The following is a 20,303-nucleotide window of genomic DNA, read 5'->3' on the forward strand; positions in this document are numbered from 1 at the left end:
TATAGCAAAAACCTGCACAGTTTAATCTGCCACACTAGCAATTGCTCAGCACTGAACTAAATGGACCTTCATATCACATTCTAGCTAGTTCTATTCATGTCACGGTCGATGGAGAACTTCTCGAGCTAATTCGCATTATAGTCGCATATAAAAGCATGAAACAAGGTGCGATCGCACAAGAGCATAGTCATAGCATAACATTGCGGTTTAAGTCACTGAAATTAAGCTTGATCCAAGTCACGCCGTGGTGATCGAGTCCACAGTGCTCCACCAATGCACGGACAGCTAGGTAAACATATATAATTTAGGGTTGCAACAACACTCCATGCCATGAACAGAAATGAGGATGCTAAGTTAATCTAAGGCACCCAAACACTTGTCACCATCACAGAGCATGCCACATCCCTGCCAAAACATGCCATCATATATAGCATAACTTCAGTCCAGCATTGCTACCTAAACCTGGATCAAACGAGAATTTGGCAGATTATATTAGTACACCTGCATGCATGTTCTGGAAAGGGTACAAGGTAGATAGAGCAACTGGAAATCTGGAATCAAGTATGTGTGGAGAGATGGTCTCACCTAGGGGATTAAACAGGTGCAGAGGGCAAACCTTCAGCTCTCATCCTATGAATGTCTGTCTGGTGTTACCAACCAAGTGGTAATCCCCGGGCATTGGCCAGAATGGTGGTGCTTCAGTTGGTTCAGACAAGCTGATGTCAGTCAACCAATTCCCCGGATCTTCAAGGAAAACCAACCAATGATTGTCAGAACACAGCACAAGCCATTTTGCAGATGTGGATTTCTTGTGCCTCAATCATGATGCTCAGTCATTATATGAATACCCATAATTAACTACACTATGCAAGATATATCTAACTGCTAGCAACATAAAACAAACAAGAGCAAATGTGTAGATGTATTGGCTGTCTAATTAACTAGGATGTTAACTCATATAAGTGAGAATTAAACTTTACTATACTTACATATAAAGCACAATAACATTGCGCATATTCTACACTAACCAAGTCTCAACTTGTATGAGACCATGAAATTAGTCTAGATCAAACATGTGTAGGAACAAGCATTGGCCGTCCAGCTCTATCAGATAATACATACCAATAAGATTTAAAGATTTTAATCACATAGAAAGCACACTGCAAAAGTATGAATATCCTACAAAGTACAAACAATAAATCTCAGCTTGTGGTAAATATCAACAGTAGTATGCTACTCTAACAGCACACCCCAGTGGAGAAAATATACTACTCAGCATCAAAATTTTCAAAAAGAATATGCCACCGATCTGCGTGGGCTCGGGGAGAGCTCTATCACCGACGCGCGCGTCGTGAAGAAGTTCCTCCGGGTTGTGCCGTCACGGTACAATCAAGTCGCTGTCGCGATCGAGATGTTCAGCGACACGAAGACCATGTCGATCGAGGAGCTCGTGGGTCGTCTTCGGGCGGCCGAAAATCGTTTCGAGTCCTCGGTGGAGCAGGTCACCGACCAGGCGGGTCGGCTGCTATTGACGGAGGAGGACTGGGTGGCGAGGAACAAGAGCCGGATGGTGTCAGAGTCGTCATCATCGTCCGGCAACAAGGGTCCTGGCCAGTCTGGGAAGAAGGAGAAGCCGGGTGCACGCAGCGACGCGCTTGACTCTGGGGCTAGGCTCACGTCAATGGGCACGCCGCGCCGGAAGGGGAAGTGCCGCAAGTGTGGCATCAACGGCCACTGGGCCAAGGAGTGCAAGAGGGCTCCGAAAGAAGGGCGGCAGGAGGCGGCTCACCACGTCAACACCGACGTTCAGCAGCCGGCGCTAATGCTGGCTCAGGTCTGCAATGTTGTGCAGACCACGAGCGCCAGGACGCAGCGCGTGTTCCTCAACGAGGAACGCGTGTTCCCGGCCGCCTACAACGAAGATACCTGGGTGCTGGACACCGGAGCAACAAACCACATGACGGGGTGCCGCTCGTCGCTGGCATCACTGGACGAGTCGGTGCGCGGCTTGGTACGCTTCGGTGACGGCTCCAGGGTGGAGATCTGCGGGATCGGCGCAGTGACGATCACCGGGAAGAACCAGGACCATAAGGTACTGTCCGAGGTATACTACATTCCCTCACTGAAATGCAATATCGTCAGTCTTGGTCAGCTGAAAGAAGGAGGCTGTAGGGTTGAGATCGACGATGGCGTGATGCAAGTGTTCGAGCGTCGTCAGGGTCAGAACCAGCCCCGAGTAGTCCTCATCAGGGCTGAAAGAAGGAATCGCCTGTACACGATGAAGGTGAACCTGATGAAGCCGGTGTGTCTGCTGACAAAGATGGAGGAAGAAGCATGGCTCTGGCACGCTCGGTATGGGCATCTGAATTTCAGGTCTCTGCGTGAGCTCGGTGCAAAGGAGATGGTGGAGGGGATGCCGTTGATCCGTCGTGCAGAGCAGGTGTGCGATGGCTGTGCTCTGGGCAAGCAGCATTGCGCACCATTCCCATGAGCCTCGGCGTACAGGGCTGAGAACAGCCTGGAGCTGGTGCATGGTGATCTCTGTGGGCACATCACGCCACCCACGCCAGGAGGGGAATCATTCTTCCTTCTGGTGGTGGATGACTGCAGCCGCTACATGTGGCTCGAGCTGCTAGCGTCCAAGAGTGAGGTGCTGCAGTACTTCAGGAAGATCAAGATGGCTGCCGAAGTGGAGCCGGGACATCGTCTCAAAGCGTTCAGGTCCGACCATGGTGGGGAGTTCAACTCAGGTGCGTTCATTGAATTCTGTGATGAGCACGGGATCAAGCACAACACCACAACTCCATACTCTCCACAGCATAATGGTGTTGTGGAGAGAAGAAACCAGACTGTCGTAGAAATGGCTCGCTGCTTGTTAAAGAGTATGCAGGTGCCTGGCAAGTACTGGGGAGAAGCAGTCAAGGCGGCGGTGTACATCTTGAACCGATCGCCCACCAAGAGTCTGAATGGGAAGACACCATTTGAAGCCTGGTTTGGGAAGAAGCCAGGAGTGAAGCACCTGAGAACCTTTGGTTGCTTGGCTTATGTAAAAAAGGTTGGGCCAGGTGTAACAAAACTATCAGATAGGTCAGTCCCAGGTGTGTTTTTCGGCTATGAGCCGGGAACAAAGGGGTACAGGGTGTATGATCCAGTCAACAACAAGTTAATGGTGACAAGAGATGTGGTATTTGATGAGAAGAGGGGATGGAATTGGGTGGAGAGTAGCAGCAGTCAAGCTAGTGAGCCAGCTCCATTTACTTTCACACTTCAGTATTCAGATGTTGAACTTGAACAAAATCCGACAATAGGCAATGCAGATCTCACTGGTGATTCAGACTCTGAACCCGGTTCTCCTGCTGCAGCAATTCCATCACCAGCCATTGAGGAGGGATCAACACCACCTGCAGCACAAATTCAGTGGGCTACACCACCATCTGGGGCATCTGCAGATTCAGATGAAGCACCAAGGAGGTATAGGACCATAACTAATCTCCTTGACACCACAGAAGAAGTACAAGATTTTGAGTACAGTGGCTTCTGTCTGTCTGCTGTTGGAGAACCAAGGTCTGTAGAAGAAGCCATGACTGAATTGTGCTGGAGACATGCCATGCAGGCAGAGATGCAGGCCATTGAGAATAATAAGACCTGGGATGTAGCAGATTTGCCAGCAAAGCAAAAGGCTATATGTCTGAAATGGGTTTTCAAAGTAAAGAAAGATCCAGAAGGCAACATTGTGAAGCACAAAGCTAGATTAGTAGCAAAGGGTTATGCTCAGCGCCAAGGAGTGGACTTTGATGAAGTATTTGCTCCTGTTGTAAGAATAGAAACAGTGAGGGTGTTGTTGGCTCTAGCAGCACAAGGTGGATGGGAGGTACACCATATGGATGTAAAGTCTGCATTCTTGAATGGTGACTTAACTGAAATTGTATTTGTACAGCAGCCTCCAGGTTTCATTGTTGGCAATGGAGACAAGGTGCTTAAGTTGAGAAAGGCACTATATGGGCTGAAGCAGGCACCTAGGGCCTGGAATTCTAAGCTTGACAAAGAATTGGTTGCACTGGGTTTTGTGAGAAGTAAACTTGAACATGCTGTATACAAGAGAAGCAACAAGAACTCTTTCCTGATTGTGGGGGTGTATGTTGATGATTTGATCATCTCTGGGCCAAATGCTGTTGATATCACTCAGTTCAAGCAAGAGATGAGAAAGAAATTCAGCATGAGTGACCTTGGTCTCTTGAGCTATTACCTGGGAATTGAGGTGAAGCAAGGAGATAGTGGGATCACATTGTGTCAGTCTGCATATGTAGCCAAGATACTGGAGTCTGTTGGGATGAATACTTGCAATCCTTGTGCAACACTCGTGGAGGCTCGACTCAAACTCAGCAAGGGGAAGGGAGATGCTGTTGTGGATCCTTCAGCATATAGAAGTGTGATTGGGAGTCTTAGGTACTTGGTCAATACCAGACCAGACTTAGCCTATTCAGTAGGTGTGGTCAGCCATTACATGGAGACACCAACTAGTGAGCATTGGGCTGCTGTGAAACACATTCTGAGGTACTTGAAAGGCACAATTGAGTTTGGTTGTAAATATGGAAGAAGCACTGAACTGAAAACCTACACTACTCGGGTACAGTGACAGTGACTTTGCAGGTGATTCAGAGGATAGAAAGAGCACCACCGGTGTTGCATACTTCCTTGGCAATAATCTATCACCTGGGCATCACAGAAACAAAAGATTGTGACACTTTTGTCGTGTGAGGCAGAGTATGTTGCAGCAGCTGCAGCTGCCTGTCAAGGGATTTGGCTGAGCCGACTAATTGGAGATCTGATGGGAACAAAAGAGGCGTCAGTGAAGCTGTTCGTGGACAACATGTCTGCAATTTCCCTAAGCAAGAACCCGGTGCATCATGATCGCAGTAAGAACATAGATACCAAGTATCATTTCATCCGTGAGTGCATCGAGGAAGGAAAGGTGGAGGTTGAACACGTTGGCACAGCAAGTCAGCTTGCTGGCATCTTCACCAAGGCGCTAGGGCGGCTGAAGTTCTTGGAACAGAGGGAAGCTCTCGGCGTCATCAAGGTGCAACAAGTTTAGGGGGTGATTTGTTGAGTTAAATTGTTGCACGTTTTGTAATCGTTATTTCAGACTCTGCATTAGCTAGGCTAGGGGAGACGCGTGTCCAGAGGCGTGCTTGGTCACGACGTCGCCCGGGTCATTCGGTGTGTGTGAGCGCCATGGCGGGCATTGCGGCACGCAGCGCACATCGCGGAGAAATGGCGTAGCGCTCGGTGTACGGCATGGCGCGGGGCTCGGCCTGGAGTCCGGGCATGTATCCATGCATTGCATAAGAATAGGTAATCACAACCGAAAAGGCCGCGCCCATTGCAGTGGATATCCTCGTGTTCTCTTTCTCGTGCCTGTGTTCCACCGTGTTCGCGTGCGTTCCGATCGCCGGGCATCGCCGGCGTTCACGTTCCGAGCTGAGCTTTCCAGCTTGGTTCCAACAGCGCGGTCGCTGCCGATGATGGGCAGGAGCTCGGAGACGACGTAGCGGCGGCCGCCGCCGGGGCAGGCGAGGACGCCGAGGAGCGCCTGGTGCTCGACCGGCTCGTCGGGCCCCGGGTCCGGGAGGCGGAGCGCGGACCCCGTGGCGGCGTCCAGGACGAAGTACCGCGGGTCCGAGTCGGCCCAGCGGAGCGACCCGCGGTCGGGGCTCTCGACGCGGGTGAGCGGGGCGTCGAGGATGGCCGAGAGGAGGAGGAGCCCCGAGGCGTCCGCGGCGAGGACGAACGGGAAGTTCCGCGGCGTGGGGCGGTCCGGGAACACCCGCGGGGAGACGGCCAGGCGCGAGACGCGCGGGGGCGCGGCGAGCGCCAGCGACACGTCGCCGGCGCCGCCCTGCGCGACGCGCGGGATGCTACCGAGGATGACCCACGGCGACGTCCGCGGGGTGGTGCTGTGGCGGCGCGTGGGGAGAAAGAGGGCTTTGCTCGGGCTAGCGGTGAGCGCACCTGCAGCGGCGGCGGCGGCGAGGGTTTTGCTGGCGCCTCCGCTGGAGGCAGCGGCATGCCAGCTCCGGCAAGCCGCGGGGAGCGCCATCGAAGCTCCTTGGCGTGGCTGGGGTTCGGTCTGGTTTCGCCAGGGTGCCTGCGGGTTTGGGGGGCTTTGGGGGCCTGGGGCTCCCAGGCTCCCCTCCCCTGGTGGGGGTGGCGGCCAGGTGCGTGGCTTCTCTGCTAGTCACTGATGTGTGGGGTCGGGCCCATGCGTCAGGGACCCAACCGCGGTGGCCTGGTGTGCGTGCTGGGGGCCGCCTGGCCGGTGCCCCCGGTGGGCGCTCTGGCCTCCCCTCCGAGGCTCCGACCTCCGTACAGGTTTGAATTCTTTCCTCTCCCCGTTTGTCGCGCACCGACCGGCTGCTCCCCGTCCTCCGCACCGGCTGCCGTCTGAGCCGGTTCGGCCAGCCTTGGAAGCGTGTCCTCAAATCCTCTCTCGGTCTCTCCTTCCTCCGGCCGGTCTCGTGCGGTGGAGTGGAGGCGCGTGCGCGGACGGCAATGGCCAATGGTTGCAGCTCGCCGGGCGGTGCAGTGTTGGTGAATGGTGATAGCCTATTAGCCTTTGGCCTCCCTGATCACGAGCGGTGCAGTGCTGGTGAATGGTGTTGGCCTCACCTGCGGATCGAAATGCCCATGCACGAGATCGATTCCATTTTGTTTGTTGGAATTGCTTTTGTATACGTGATCTCCAAAGTTTTACTAGCCTGTCGTCGACTTAGTCGGCATACTCTCACAATGTAGCAGCGGCCAGCGGATCAGTAATTCAGTACACACGTTACTACGTTGTCTAGTGTGGAGATTCACATATAACAAGTGACCTATATATACTATACACACACGCATAGTAAGATGTTATGAGGAGATTCACATGTAACAAAGAGACCAATGTTGTCTAGTGTTGAAAGTCTAAAATGGTAACCTACCTCAGTCAATTTTCGTGACATGATATATATTTGAATTGTTACACAATGTTGGTCGATCTTAAGGGGGACAAAAATTAAGATCCTAGCTAGAAAGTCTGCCTTCCCAACAATGGAGCGAAAAGTTGCTTATTTTCTTGATCAGATCAGCGAATAAAATCAATTCTAGTGGTTACCACTTTTTGTTGTACCCCTGGTCTTATCAAGGAGAGGACTCGCTAGATCTTCCGAGGAAAGAGGCAAGTCAGTCTAATCTAATGAGACTTAATTGATTTATCTCGACAATTAACCTCTATTTATGCAACTGATTTTGTAATTAGCCTAATTCTTATCTAAACATTGGATGTGACGAATTAAATCCCACCCTGTTGTAGGGGCTAAAGTTCTTTAATGTGGTCGTGCAAAGATCTTCAATTCCCGATCATTTACTTTTAGTGGGGTAGCAATAAATAAAGGGTACCTCTTGTCAAAGACACTTTTTATTTGTTTCCCTCATTTTATTCCATTCTACAAAACAATCTCGCATGCATAGTATATTAAATGAAGTCTATTTATAAAATCTTTTTAGAAATGAGTGTAATTTTTTGCGACGAATCTAATGACGGTAATTATTCGATGATTTGCTACAGTAACCATCCTCTAATCGCGCGGTCAAAGTCCTCATTAGATTCTTCAGGGTCATTAGCGCGGGGGTTCTGAAGTTGGTTTTGTAAACTAACTTTGTTTGACACCGTAATTAGCGGTCAAAATATCACTATTCACTAGCACAACATAAACTAAACGGAGCCTAGCTCGCTTGCTGCAACTATGCTTGATGGGGGTACAAACCCAGGACCCCTGACGGGTCCGACTCGTGCAACGGGAAGCCTGGCAGATTCGCCGGGCCGAGAACAGGACGGCCTACTAGCCGGTGCAGGAAGCTACCTTCGCTCCTAAGCCAACAAGTCCGGGAGCCCGACCTCCCGGGACACGTGGCGGCCCCTCGACCTGGCGCCCCGGGTCAGAGCCATGTCGATGACCTGGGACTTACGCTCCAAGAACGCCGCGTCCCCTGACAGGCGTGCCGGCCAAGACAGACCCTGCACAGGCTCCCCGACGCCGGCTCTCCTTATCTTGCGGCGAGGGCTTGGGCTACAACGCCCTCTGACAAGGGGACAACGCCACTCGCACGGGCCCCGCGACACAACGGGAGGGGGCGTCAACAGACACTGCCTCCCCCGCCGTAATGATGGTAGCCTCTGCGTACCATCTCATTACGCCAGCGAGCTTGACCGGACGCCCCGGGTCAGACCTCGGTAAGACACCCCTCACCGGGTGTGCCGTCCGGTGACAGGGGCTATGCAAGAGAGGCACGCAATAGTCCCACAGACAAGGAACATAGACTCTGGTGGACAAGACCGGAGGTGACCCCCGAGCGATCATCCAAGTGGCCGCGCCGCCTCGACTGAGCCAAGATGGGACAGCACCAGGGGAACACACTGCCCAAGAAAATCGCCAGGATCGAGCTTGCCCACTCCCGACCGACCGAGTGGGCCCCGACGACTGACAAGGACGAAGCGCACCCCGACGGTGCCAAGACACAGCGCTAGATATTTATAAATGAGGGGCCTACCTTGGATTATAAAAGGGAAAGCCCCCACGTAAGAAAGGGTTGGATTCCCACGGATTCGACACTGCTTGACCAACTTGTAAGCTCCCCTCTGAACTTTGAGCACCCGGGCTCGAGAGCAATAGAACAAAAACACCACCCCCATACTGGACGTAGGGCATATTCGGCCTGAACCAGTCTAAATCATCGAGTCTTTGCGTGCTAGACCATATCCGATCAAGCGCACAACAAACGAGCAATCAAGTAGTTTATTAGTCGCCTATTTCCCGCAGCGACAATACTGCAAAGTGCGACTTTGTATGGACTTATGTACCTTTGTTCCCAATACATAACCATGTTTGCAATTTTATGAATTTAATAGAATTAAACTTAAATCCCTGAACATAATCAAGTGCAAAGGGTAACATCGACATTCTGCAGGTGCGCAGGCCCGAGCCCGGCCAGCACCAGGCTCCCTGCAACACAGAGCCTGTTTGGCTTGAGTAGCATGAGTAACTGTAGCAAACTTTGATCATTAATTAAGGATATTAAATAAAGTTAGTTTGCAAAACTAACTTTAAAATTTCTGAACTACTTCGCGAGACGAGTCTAATGAAGTCTTTGATCTGCACGATTAGAAGATGATTACAGTAGTATTACTGTAGCAAATTATGAATTAATTATCATTATTAAATTCGTCGCGTAAATTTATAAATAAATTTTATTTAACACTTTATGGATGTAAGATTTTTTTTTAACATGAGTAATCAATCAAACAGGGCCGGCGAGGCGCGGCCATTGGCCATTGGGATCTCCGGATCATTTGCCCGGCCGCGCCGCAACGGACCCACCCCACCAGCACTCGAGGAAGGAGAGCAGACCAGAGGCCCCGTTTGGCTCTTTGTTCTGGCGCAGCTCTCCGACCGACGCGTGCCCACCCGTGGCCCGTGGGTGCACGACAGCACGAGCAGACCGCCCGGCCCCCGGTGGACGCTGCCGCGAACCGGCAACAACGGTTCGGAGACTGGCACCTGGCGGTATAGTTGGCCATGCAGCCCGTGACCCGGTGGCCCGCCCGGAAGCCCGTTTTTTTTGGCCCGGCCCAAACCCGGCCCGGCCCGGTCCATTTCGTGCCCGGGCTGGCACGGCCCGTTTCTCGTGCCCGTGCTTGGGCCGGCACCCCCGCCCGTGGGCCGGCACGGCCCGGCACGGAGTTACCAGGCCGGCCCGGTAGTGGCCCGGTAACTCCAGCCGGCGTCCGGCCGGCCCAGCCCAGCTGGCCAGGGGAGGGGGCACCGGGGCAGGGAGTATATTACTCACCCGCCCGCGGCTCCCCCCGCCCGTAACCCTAGCCCCCATCCCCAATTCCCCATTCCATTCCCTCGCGGCCTCGCCTCGCGCCCCAGTCGCCTGGATCCCGCCGCCGCTCCGCTCCCCGCCCGTAACCCTAGCCCCCATTCCGGCCGGCGAGCGGCGACCCGCACGGCCGCACCCGCTTCCCCCGCCGGCTTCTCGTCTTCCCTTCCGTCTCCTGTGAGTAGATCTCTGGTTCCGTCGCTCCGGTGAGCAGATCTCGCGCTCCTACGCACCTAGCTGGCTCGCTCCAATACTGGCCGGAGTTCGCAGTAGTCTTTGCCGTCTAGCCGTCGTTGTCTCTCCTCTCTACGGCTCCGGGCTCCGGCTGCGCAGGTACTCCGTAACCCTAACCCTAACCCTCGTTTTCCATCTCCATTCTTTTCCCTACCCCTAACCCTCATCTTTCATCTCTGTCTTGTCTCTTGTGCAGGTCTCGTGCACTCGGGGCCGCCGGCCGTTGAGGAACGGAGCCGCCGAGGGTTGATGCGAAGTTGGGCTGCACCCTGAGGTCGTCGTGATGGACGACATGGAGGAGTACACCATCAACGATGACCTCAGGGCGTGTGGCCTGCCCGCGGACAACGACGACGACCTGACTGCCGGCGCTGAGGCATTGTTCGGTAGCAGTGTTGCTCCGATCAATGTCGATGCCCCTGATGCCGGCGCTGGTGCTGGAGGTGATGGCGTCGGCGCGTCGGCGACTCAGACGCCGTCCTCGACGCCTACTGCTTCTACTGCCAACAACATCGTGCTGAAGCGTGCCAGGTCTGGTGCCTGGAACGACTTCGAGCCGATCTTTGAGACCTTGCCCTCTGGCAAGCAGGTACGAATCGCTGCCAAGTGCCGCCACTGTAATCATGTTTTGTCTGCTCGATCTTCTTCTGGTACTGGACATCTGCTCCGTCACCAGACGCAATGCGTCAAGAAAGCTAAGCATGCTGCTTTAGTGCTGTCCCGCATCCAATTCAATGGTGATGGTTCAGTCACTGGTTGGCAATACAAACCTGATGTTGCTCAGAGAGAGCTGTGCCGGTTGATTTCTAGACTTGATTTGCCTCTTGGTTTTGGTTATGAAGAAGCATTTGAGGAGTACATTCGGCGTGCTCACAATCCTTGTTTTTCTAGAGTCTCTAGACAGACCACTACTAGAGATTTGGAAAAATACTTTCTTGAGCGTCGTACTTCTCTAATTGATAGCTTGCGTTCTGTTACATCTGTTTGCCTCACTTCTGACATTTGGTCGGGCAATGCTAAGGAAGACTATCTTAGTGTGGTTGCTCATTTTGTTTCTGCTGATTGGGAGTTAGAGAAGAGAGTCATTGGGCTTAGGCTCATTGATTGCTCACATAATGGTGTTAACATTGCTGAACGTGTTGAATCTGTTGTTCATGAGTTTGGTTTGACATATAAAATATTTGCTGTGACCCTTGATAATGCTTCTTCTAATTCCAGAGCTATGTCAAAGCTCATTCCTAAGTTTGTTGGTTATCTTGGTCCTGATCCTGCACCACTTGACAATGTTAATAGAGAACATGACAATGCATTGCGTGGACTCTTGCACCAGCGATGCGCATGTCACATTATAAATCTCATTGTCAAATCTGGTTTGAAAAGGATCAAGTCTTATCTTGAGGCTTTTAGAACTGCAATATCTTATTTGAACTCTTCTAACCAACGCATTGGTGAATTTCATAACTATTGCATTGTTAAGGGGGTTAAACCTCGCAAGTTTGGTTTGGATATGGATGTGAGATGGAACTCTACCTATCTCATGCTTAAGCATCTCATACCATACAAGGGCACTTTCTCGACCTTTATTGCTGCTAATTATGGTTTGGTTAATGGTGAGCCACTACTCAGTGAAGGTCATTGGGCTGTTGCTGAGAAAATCATGGAGTTTCTTGGAATTTTTTATGAATCAACTGTTGCTTTGTCTGGTGTTTATTATCCAACTAGTCCTCTGATGCTGCATCATATCCTTGAAATTGCTTGTCATTTGCATGCCAGAGAGACTGATCCTTTGCTCATGAGCATTTTGACTCCTATGAAACTGAAGTTCCTCAAGTATTGGCAAAACATCCCTCTTTTGTATTCCTTTGCTTTTGTTTTGGATCCAAGGGCCAAGATGAGAGGATTTCATAATGTTCTCCAGCTTCTTTCTCAGTCTGTTGGTGTTGATTATTCTAATTACTTCACTGAGGTAAGAGCTGAACTGTACAAACTGTATAACAAGTATGAAAACAAGTATGGTGCAGTTAGGTTGCAGAGGCCCTCCAACATAACAGGATCATCTGGTAAGAAAAAAAATGCTTGGGGTAAGATATATGGAGCTGCTGCTGGTACAAGTCCCTCTTCTCCTGCTCTTGCATCTACAACTTCTGCTGCTGTATCTGTACCTCTTGTTTCAGAGTTGGCTTCCTACTTGGACAGCGACACTGTCACATGCTTTGATGATGATTTTGACATATTAATTTGGTGGCATGAGCACAAACTGACATATCCCATTCTGTCCATACTAGCAAAAGATGTTATGTCTGTTCCAGTTTCTACTGTCTCTTCGGAATCTTGCTTTAGTCTCACTGGCAGGGTGATCGAGGAGCGTCGACGACGCTTGGCGCCTCATAATGTGGAGTACTTGACCTGCGTCAAGGACTGGGAAGCTGCTGATGCAAGGACGCAGCATGATGTCGAGAAGTTGACGCAAGATTTGGAGTTAAAGTTTGGCATCAAGGACAATGCTGAAGGGCAGGCTACTGGAAATGAGTAAGTGCTTCACAAATCACAAGTAATCATTGATTATGTACAGTTTCATAAATCAACTTCATTGATTCTTCTCTTGTCTGCCTTTGCTAGGTCTGTCCCTGCCAATGGCTAGTCATGAGAAGGCAACTGGGAAGGCTGGGCCTAGGCAAGAGGCCAGCAGCATCACCAACACCAAGTCAGCAGTGCTAATGATTCACTGTTTTGCAATTTGATCTTCTGTTTGTAATGTGCTAATGAGTCTGCTGAACTTGAACAATGTAATGTAATTTTGAACAATTATAGAGTTGGGCTGTACTCTTTTTCCCTTCCTAGAGTTTCTCACAAGGGTGAGTTTTACCTAGGAAGGTTTTTAATGAGGCAGCAACACTTGATCACATAGATCAAGTGTTAAAACAGCTCTATAATTGTGTTATCACTTACCAGTTAAGTGATATTTTGCTATATGTCTCTGTGTATGCCTAGCTGTGATCTGTGATTTATTTTGAATTAGATTGCTTTAGATTACTTGTTAAATTTGGAGTAGGGTGAGATGTATTTTGAATTATGGGCTTCGGGCGGCCCGGTCGGCACTATAGTGCCGGGTTCCAGCGGGCTGGCCCGGCACGAAACAGGCCCGCGGGCCCGTGCTTGGGCCGCTGGTAGAGCCCGTGGGCTGGCACGGCACGGCCCGACTTGAGATTGGGCCGGGCCAGGCACGGCACGGCTAAGAGCGGGCCAGGCCGGGCTCGTGCTAGGGCCGAGCCGGGCGGCCCGAATGGCCATCTATACCTGGCGGCTGGTGCGGAGCAGCCCGCCCGAGGAATTCGTACCTGCACGGCAGCACGGGCAGACAGCGTCCGCGGCTGACTCCCCTCCCGGAGCCCTGGCGTTTGGGAAGCCCCTCCCCCAACCACCGACCGAAGCGAACGAAACCCGAGGGATCCGATGAGATCCCCCGCTCGCTGCGCTTGGCTCGCCGCCGCTGCCGGAGGCGCGGCGCTCTACTCGTCGTCGGCACCGCTCCCTGCTACAGTGCTACCCGCCCAAAACCCTCTTCCGCGCCACCGCCACCGCCACGGAGCATCCCCAGATGGCGCCCGCCGCCGCCGGCCCCGGCCCCGGCCCCGGCCCCGCCCCCGCCCCGCCGGCGTCGCTGTGGGTAATCCTCGGCAGCATCCCGCGCGTCGCGCTCGCGCAGGGCGGCAAGGCCGACGTGTCCCTGGCGCTCGCCGCGCCGCAGCGCGTGTCGCGCTCAAGGAAAAAAAATTCGAACGGTAAATCCGGTTTACCGGAAAATTTACCGCTACCGGTGGTGTCCGAGAAACGAATTTCGGTGTGATTTCACATTTACCGGTTTTAAATTTGAAAAATTCAAAAAAATAAAATAAAATAGGATAAAAATCTGATAAAAAACTAGACATTTTTATGAGCATTTTGGACTAATATTTTTTTTGAAATGTAACCTCATATGTTGTGTAAAAAAAAAGAAACTGAGCTTTTACTGTTGAAGCACTCACCTTATCCATTCGCACGCCCCGAGCAGCCGGCCATCCTCCCCATTTCTCCTCCTCCAGTCCTCCCACACCCGAGCTGCTCCCTCCTTGTCTCCTGGCGATTTCCGACCGGATCCCATCGGTTTCCGCGCTCGTGGAGGCGGTTTCCGACCGGCAGAAGCGGTTTCCGGGCGAGCGCGGGCGCCGGCGCCCCTGCCAGCCGCTCCCGCCATTTCCCGACCGGAAATCGGGGTGTTTCGGCCGGATTTCGTCGCCGGTCGCGCGTAGCTTCCGCCTGCTCCGGTTTTTGCGGTTTTCCGGACGTTCCGGCCGGTAAACCTCTGATTCCAACCGGTTTTTTCTCCCTCCCGACCGGATCCGGCTGCTGTGGGTAAGGCTTTTTTTTGTTTGAATTTTTTTATGGTAGCAAGTAGTGTAATATAAGTATTAGTAGAAGTATACAATGTTTTTATGGATTCGAAAACGAGAATGTGCATGTATTTGTTATTCATGTTTTGTTATGTATGTGTATGAGACTATGAGTACAAATGTGAAAATTAATATGCATGTGTATGACAAATTGAGAATGTGCATGTATTTTTGGTATGTGAATATGCATGTGTATGTGTATGAATGTTGCACCGTTGCAGGTAAATGGTTGACCCTGTTTGGGAGCATGGAGAAAAAAGGGGAGCGGGTTTCAAGTGCAAGTATTGTGGCACATCAAAGAGCGGTGGAGGGGCAACACGGTTCAAGGACCACTTGGCACATAGAGGTCATGATGTTATTGATTGCCCTTCAGTTCCCCCCGCGGTGAAGAACTTTTTCATTAGCGAGTTGGACAAGATAAAGGCGAAGAAGTATGAAAGACAGCAAGATAGGCGTAGGAGAGATGCTGCAGCTCGAAGTACTCAATATGTTGACTTGGAAGGTGAGGAAGAAGAAGAAGAGCAGGATGATGAGTTGCAGCAAGCTTTGAGACATTCACGGGAAGAGTATGAGTTTAGGCAAAGGGCTGGTCCAAGGTATGAGAGGGGTGGTGGTTCTGGATCAGGCCAGGCACGGGATCCAGGTGGTGGCTCTAGACAAATTGGGAGGTTGTTTTCTAGGAGTCGGTCACATATCCCCGAGCGGGCAAGGGACTATAACCTTGCTACCGCTTCCGGACCGAGGCAGCAGAGGATTGATACGGGGCCTTGGACGTCTAAGGGGAAGACTGCGAGAGAGATGCTGGGTAGGGCGTGGTCAAAGGCTTGCCACTCCGTTGGTATTCCTGGACGGAAGGTAGATGACCCTTACTTTAGGGCGGCCATCATAGAGACACAGAAACAAGGTAAATAATCATTTATTATTGCATGCCAATTTGTATTCTACATCCCGGATCATATGTGATTATTGCATGCAGGTACTGGGGTCACGATCCGAACTGGGAGGGACATTGATGGAAAATATCTTTCAGAGAACGTGGAGGAGATAAAGAAGGAGATCAACAAGTGGAAGCAAGAGTTCCCTGAGTATGGTGCCACTATCATATGTGATTCATGGACCGGTATTTCTCGCAATAGCGTAATCAACTTCTTGGTATATTGCAATGGAATGATGAACTTCTGGAAGTCTACTGATGTAACTGGAAAAATACAAGATCATCAGCTCATACTTAAGGTAACCATTTGTATTTTTCTAATGGATCATGACATTTGCAAGAATTTGTAGTTTTCTAATGGATTTCAACAACTTGCAGGGCTATGTTTGGTTCAGAAACACCACATCTTTAGATAGCAACTAAGCGACTACTCTCTCAATGCGCATCATCAAGTGGATGTGAAAGGAATTGGAGTTCCTTTGCCTTTATTCACACAAAGCTTCGTAACAGGTTAAGCAGCATGAAGCTCCATAATTTGGTATATGTGCACTACAACCTTCGGCTTCGTATTCAGCGTGCAACAGCTACGGTTGAGGCAAGTGAATTCGATCCTGCTACTAGCTTCATGGATCTCTCATTGTATCGGCAGACCAGACCAATTGAAGAATGGATGCAGCATGGTAGATCAAATAGAGCACCAACCTTAGATGAAGATTCTGATTTTGCCGACCCTCCTGTGCCTGCTCAGATCTTGACTGACCTCGCACGTAGGGCGGGTGAGCCAGTAAATGTTGATGATTGGGCCAGAGAGAATATTGGTGACACCCACCTGGGGAAAAGAAAGACCAAAATTCCTCCAAGTCAGTCTAAACGAAAAAAACAAAGAAAGGGTGACGTTGAGGAGGAAAGCATTGGCACTGACGATAGCACACCAGAGCCTAGTGATGATGGACATGGTGTAGTGGTGGTGATGATGATGACGACGACGACGACGACATGATGATGGCAATGAGGGTGGTGATGACAATGACGATGATGATGGGGATGATCGTGGCGGTGCTTCTACTAGTGGTGTTGTTACTGGTGCTATGAGATTTACGGGAGAGACTGCCTTCACCCATGCCACACAAGATCAAGATCATGGAGCACCCAGCTCTCAACATCGCACAAGAAGCAATACTCGTCCATTAGGCCCGTACGACGGTGAGGATGATGGTAGCTCTACCTCTGTCAGTTCCACCTACGGCTACCCGTCGGCACCCTCCTTTGTGTGGCCACCACAACCACATCCGATGGCTGTCCCTCCGCGTCCTCTATATGGATATCCCCATATGTACTATCAAGGATACCTCCCATATGAAAATCCTGACATGTACTATAAGGAATATCCCTCAGAGCAAGATCCCTCCGAATGAGTACTTAAGTATGTAGGTAACACATCTTATTTTCTCACTTGCATTCATTTCTTTTACATCTTCTCATCCATTTTATTTATTCTTTTTTATAGGATTCGACGTTACAATGGGAGTCATCAACAATTTCCGGTCGGTCGTAAGGTTTTCCTATGGAAAAACACCGAAATAAAAATTTTAGAGTATATTTTGTGTTAACTATTTGAGACTTGTATTATTTGAACCTATATTTTATTTGAACCTATAAATTGTGTTAACAAGTTGCACCTATATTTTATTGCATTTGGATTGTGGTTTGTATTGATAATTTGATATACATATGTTTTACGTCAATTCTATTAATATTTGCTTTGTAAGAAAATCATTATGCATATTGAACTATTATATATAACAATTAGATATAATTCTCTGAAAATATTACACTTCTCTTAACACAATTTGTTATTTTCTATCGTGGTCAGCATTTTTCAGTACTTACTCAGAGAATACCACCGAAATTACAACGAAAACCGGTCGAAAAATACGAAATTCGGTGGTTTCAAATTTGAATTGGTTTACCGAACGGTAAATCTAGTAAACCGGCGGTCTTCGGCGTTACCGGTAACGTCCGGTAAATGATTTACCGCCGGTAAGTTTTTCCTTGGTCACGCCTGACCGTCTCCGGGCGCGTCTTCCCGGGGCGCACCACGCCGCAGAGCTTCCCGTTCGTGCTCGCCGCGGACCGCTCCGGCCTGCTCCTCCTCTCGGCCATCCTCGCCACCCCGCTGCGGCGGGTCGTTGTCGACCGCCCGGGCCGGCCGCAGTCGGTCCACTGGGAGGACACCGACCCGCGCTACTACGTCCTCGACGCCGCCACGGGCAACGCGTTCCGCCTCCCGGACCCCAGCCCGGAGGAGCCCATCATGCACCAGGCGCTCGTCGGCTTGATCCCCACCCCAGGAGGCGGCGGAGGCTTCATGGTCGCCGAGCTCCTGCCGATCATCGGCAGCGACACGGCCCACCTCCGATGCTACTCCTCCGACATCGGCGAGTGGGTCGACAAGCGCGTGCGCTACCCGCTCCCGCCGCGGTTCCTGGCGCCGCTCTGCACCATCTCCCACCAGAGCAGACTCTGGTGGGCCGACTACTCCTGGGGCATCATCACCGCCGACCCCTTCGCCGACCACCCCGTGCTCTGCTTCGTCCCGCTCCCCCGGGCCTGCGTGCTCAAGAGCAGGGAGGCCTGGGGCGGTGGGGCCTGCTCGACCAGTTCCGCTACGTCGGGGTCAGCGCCGGCAAGCTGCGCTTCGTCGACACCTACCGCCGCGGACACGCCCCGGACAAGGTCACCGTCTGGACCCTGCCGGACCGCGACGCCCCGGAGTGGACGCTGGAGTACGAGGCCACCTTCGCCGACATCTGGGCCGACGACTCCTACAAGGCCACCGGCCTCCCCAAGAAGGCCCCTGTGCTCGCGCTCATCCACCCCCACAACCCCGCCGTCGTCTACTTCTTCCTGGAGGGCCATCTCTTCGCCGTCGACGTGCCCGCCCGCAAGGTTGTCGAGTGCGACCGCTACCATCTGGTGGCACCTCCCCCCGACTACGGCATCGCCAACCGATTCGTCCGCGCTTGGGAGCTGCCGCCATCGATCTCCTCTGGTACGTATCAGTACCGTGCCAAGTTCATAGCTTGATCGATGCAGTCGTCAGTTGTTGAAGCTTCATGGTTACAATTCAGTTGTCTGAAAAAATTCTCTTTCTATTCATGCGTGTGGAAGTTCAGGTGTGCACTTGATCGTTCTCTAGCCTTGACAGTCTCACTGCTACTGCATTCACTTATGACCTGAGATATATTGTTCTACTGCATGGCTTTATTGATGCCCTCGCCAGTTTCGTTGTAGATGTTTCATACTTACATGTCTTCAAAATCATCTGCTTAAGTATGAACCAATGTGGCTCAAAGTGACGCACATATGATTATCATTGATACCAATTACTCTCTTCGTTCTTAATATGGCGCTAAAATATGATGTTCATTCTTTAGCTAATTAGCTTGTGATAAACGCCATATATCGAAGTACGCAGGTGAACATGTCGATTTGCTGTACTGCCTTGTATGGTTTTTGTGTATAAACTGTGCTGACACATTTTCTTTCAAAATTTGATGCTGAGTAGTATACTTTACTCGGGTGTGCTATTAGAGCACTAGTCCATTACTGATTTACTGTTGATGTTTGCACAAGTTGAGACTGAGACTGGTTGTATGTAGGGTATGCATACTTCAATGTGTACTTTGTATGTGAAAAAAAATGTTTACATCATAGTGGTATAATATATCGTCTGATCAAGTTGGACGGTCAATGCTTGTTCCTTCCTACACATATTTGATCTAGACTAATTTCTGTCGCAAGATGAGACTTGGTTAGTCTAGAATATGTGTATTCTCACTGTGCTTTCTGCTTTGTATGTAAATGTTTTAATGTTTAATTCCTAAATTTAGGAGTTAACATCCTAGTTAATTAGACAGCCAATGCGTCTTCTTATGCACATTTGCTCTGAAGTCTGAACTTATTGTTTGTTGCTAGCAGTTATATATCTTGCACATGCAAAGTAGTTAATCATGCTACCCATTTTGTTTTGAAGAAAAAATCATGGCTATCCATATAGTGATTAACTATTATGATTGACGCACCAGAAACCCAGATCTGTAAAATGAGGCTTGTGTTGTGTACTTGTGTTTTGACAATTATTGCTTGATTTTCCTTGAAGAGCTGGGGCAGATGTCGATTACTCGATTTGTTGTGTTGCCCTGTATTGTGCTGGCATATTTTCTTTCAAAATTTGATGCTTAGTATATTTTCTGCACTGGGGTGTGCGGTGTGCTATATATTAGAGTAGTAGCATATTATTGTTGATCCATGTTTACCATCCCCAAGTTGAGACTAGTTGTTTGTAGGATATGCATACTACTTTCACTGGGTGCTCTGCATGTGAAGAAAATGTTTACATCTTAGTGATTTATATTGTCTGATGAGTGTTGGACAGTCAATACTTGTTCCTACACATATTTGATCTAGACTAATTTCTTGGTCACAAGTTGAGACTTGGTTAGTGTAGAATACATGTACATGTGCTATGTATGTAAATATAATAATGTTTAACACCTGCTTTTTATAAGTTAACATTCTAGTTAATTAGACAGCCAATGCACCTTCCTACACACATTTGCTCTCCTCTAGTCCTCTGGTACGTACCAGTAACATGCCTAATCTCATCTCGAGCTCTCCTGCTTCAGAATTGTTATGGGATGTCCTGCCATGCATACAGCCTCTTCTACTGCATGGCTTGATTGATGCCCTGCCAGTTGTAGAGGTTTCATACTTACATGGATTCA

General features: G+C 50.3%; 1 long non-coding RNA gene and 1 pseudogene across 1 annotated transcript; one reads left to right on the forward strand and one right to left on the reverse strand.

Annotated features, from left to right (window-relative positions):
• Positions 1–156: 156 nt before the first annotated feature.
• Positions 157–1,280, reverse strand: LOC120679324. The gene is made up of 2 exons (XR_005677130.1): positions 586–1,280; positions 157–462 (listed from the first exon to the last, which is right to left on the reverse strand). It is a non-coding gene; the product is annotated as an uncharacterized LOC120679324 (long non-coding RNA).
• A 12,503-nt stretch (positions 1,281–13,783) lies between these two features.
• On the forward strand, positions 13,784–19,373 carry LOC120678222 (annotated as a pseudogene).
• Positions 19,374–20,303: the final 930 nt, after the last annotated feature.

This window comes from Panicum virgatum, chromosome 6N (genome assembly GCF_016808335.1).
Source record: "Panicum virgatum strain AP13 chromosome 6N, P.virgatum_v5, whole genome shotgun sequence".
In the NCBI taxonomy this organism is placed as follows: Eukaryota; Viridiplantae; Streptophyta; class Magnoliopsida; order Poales; family Poaceae; genus Panicum; species Panicum virgatum.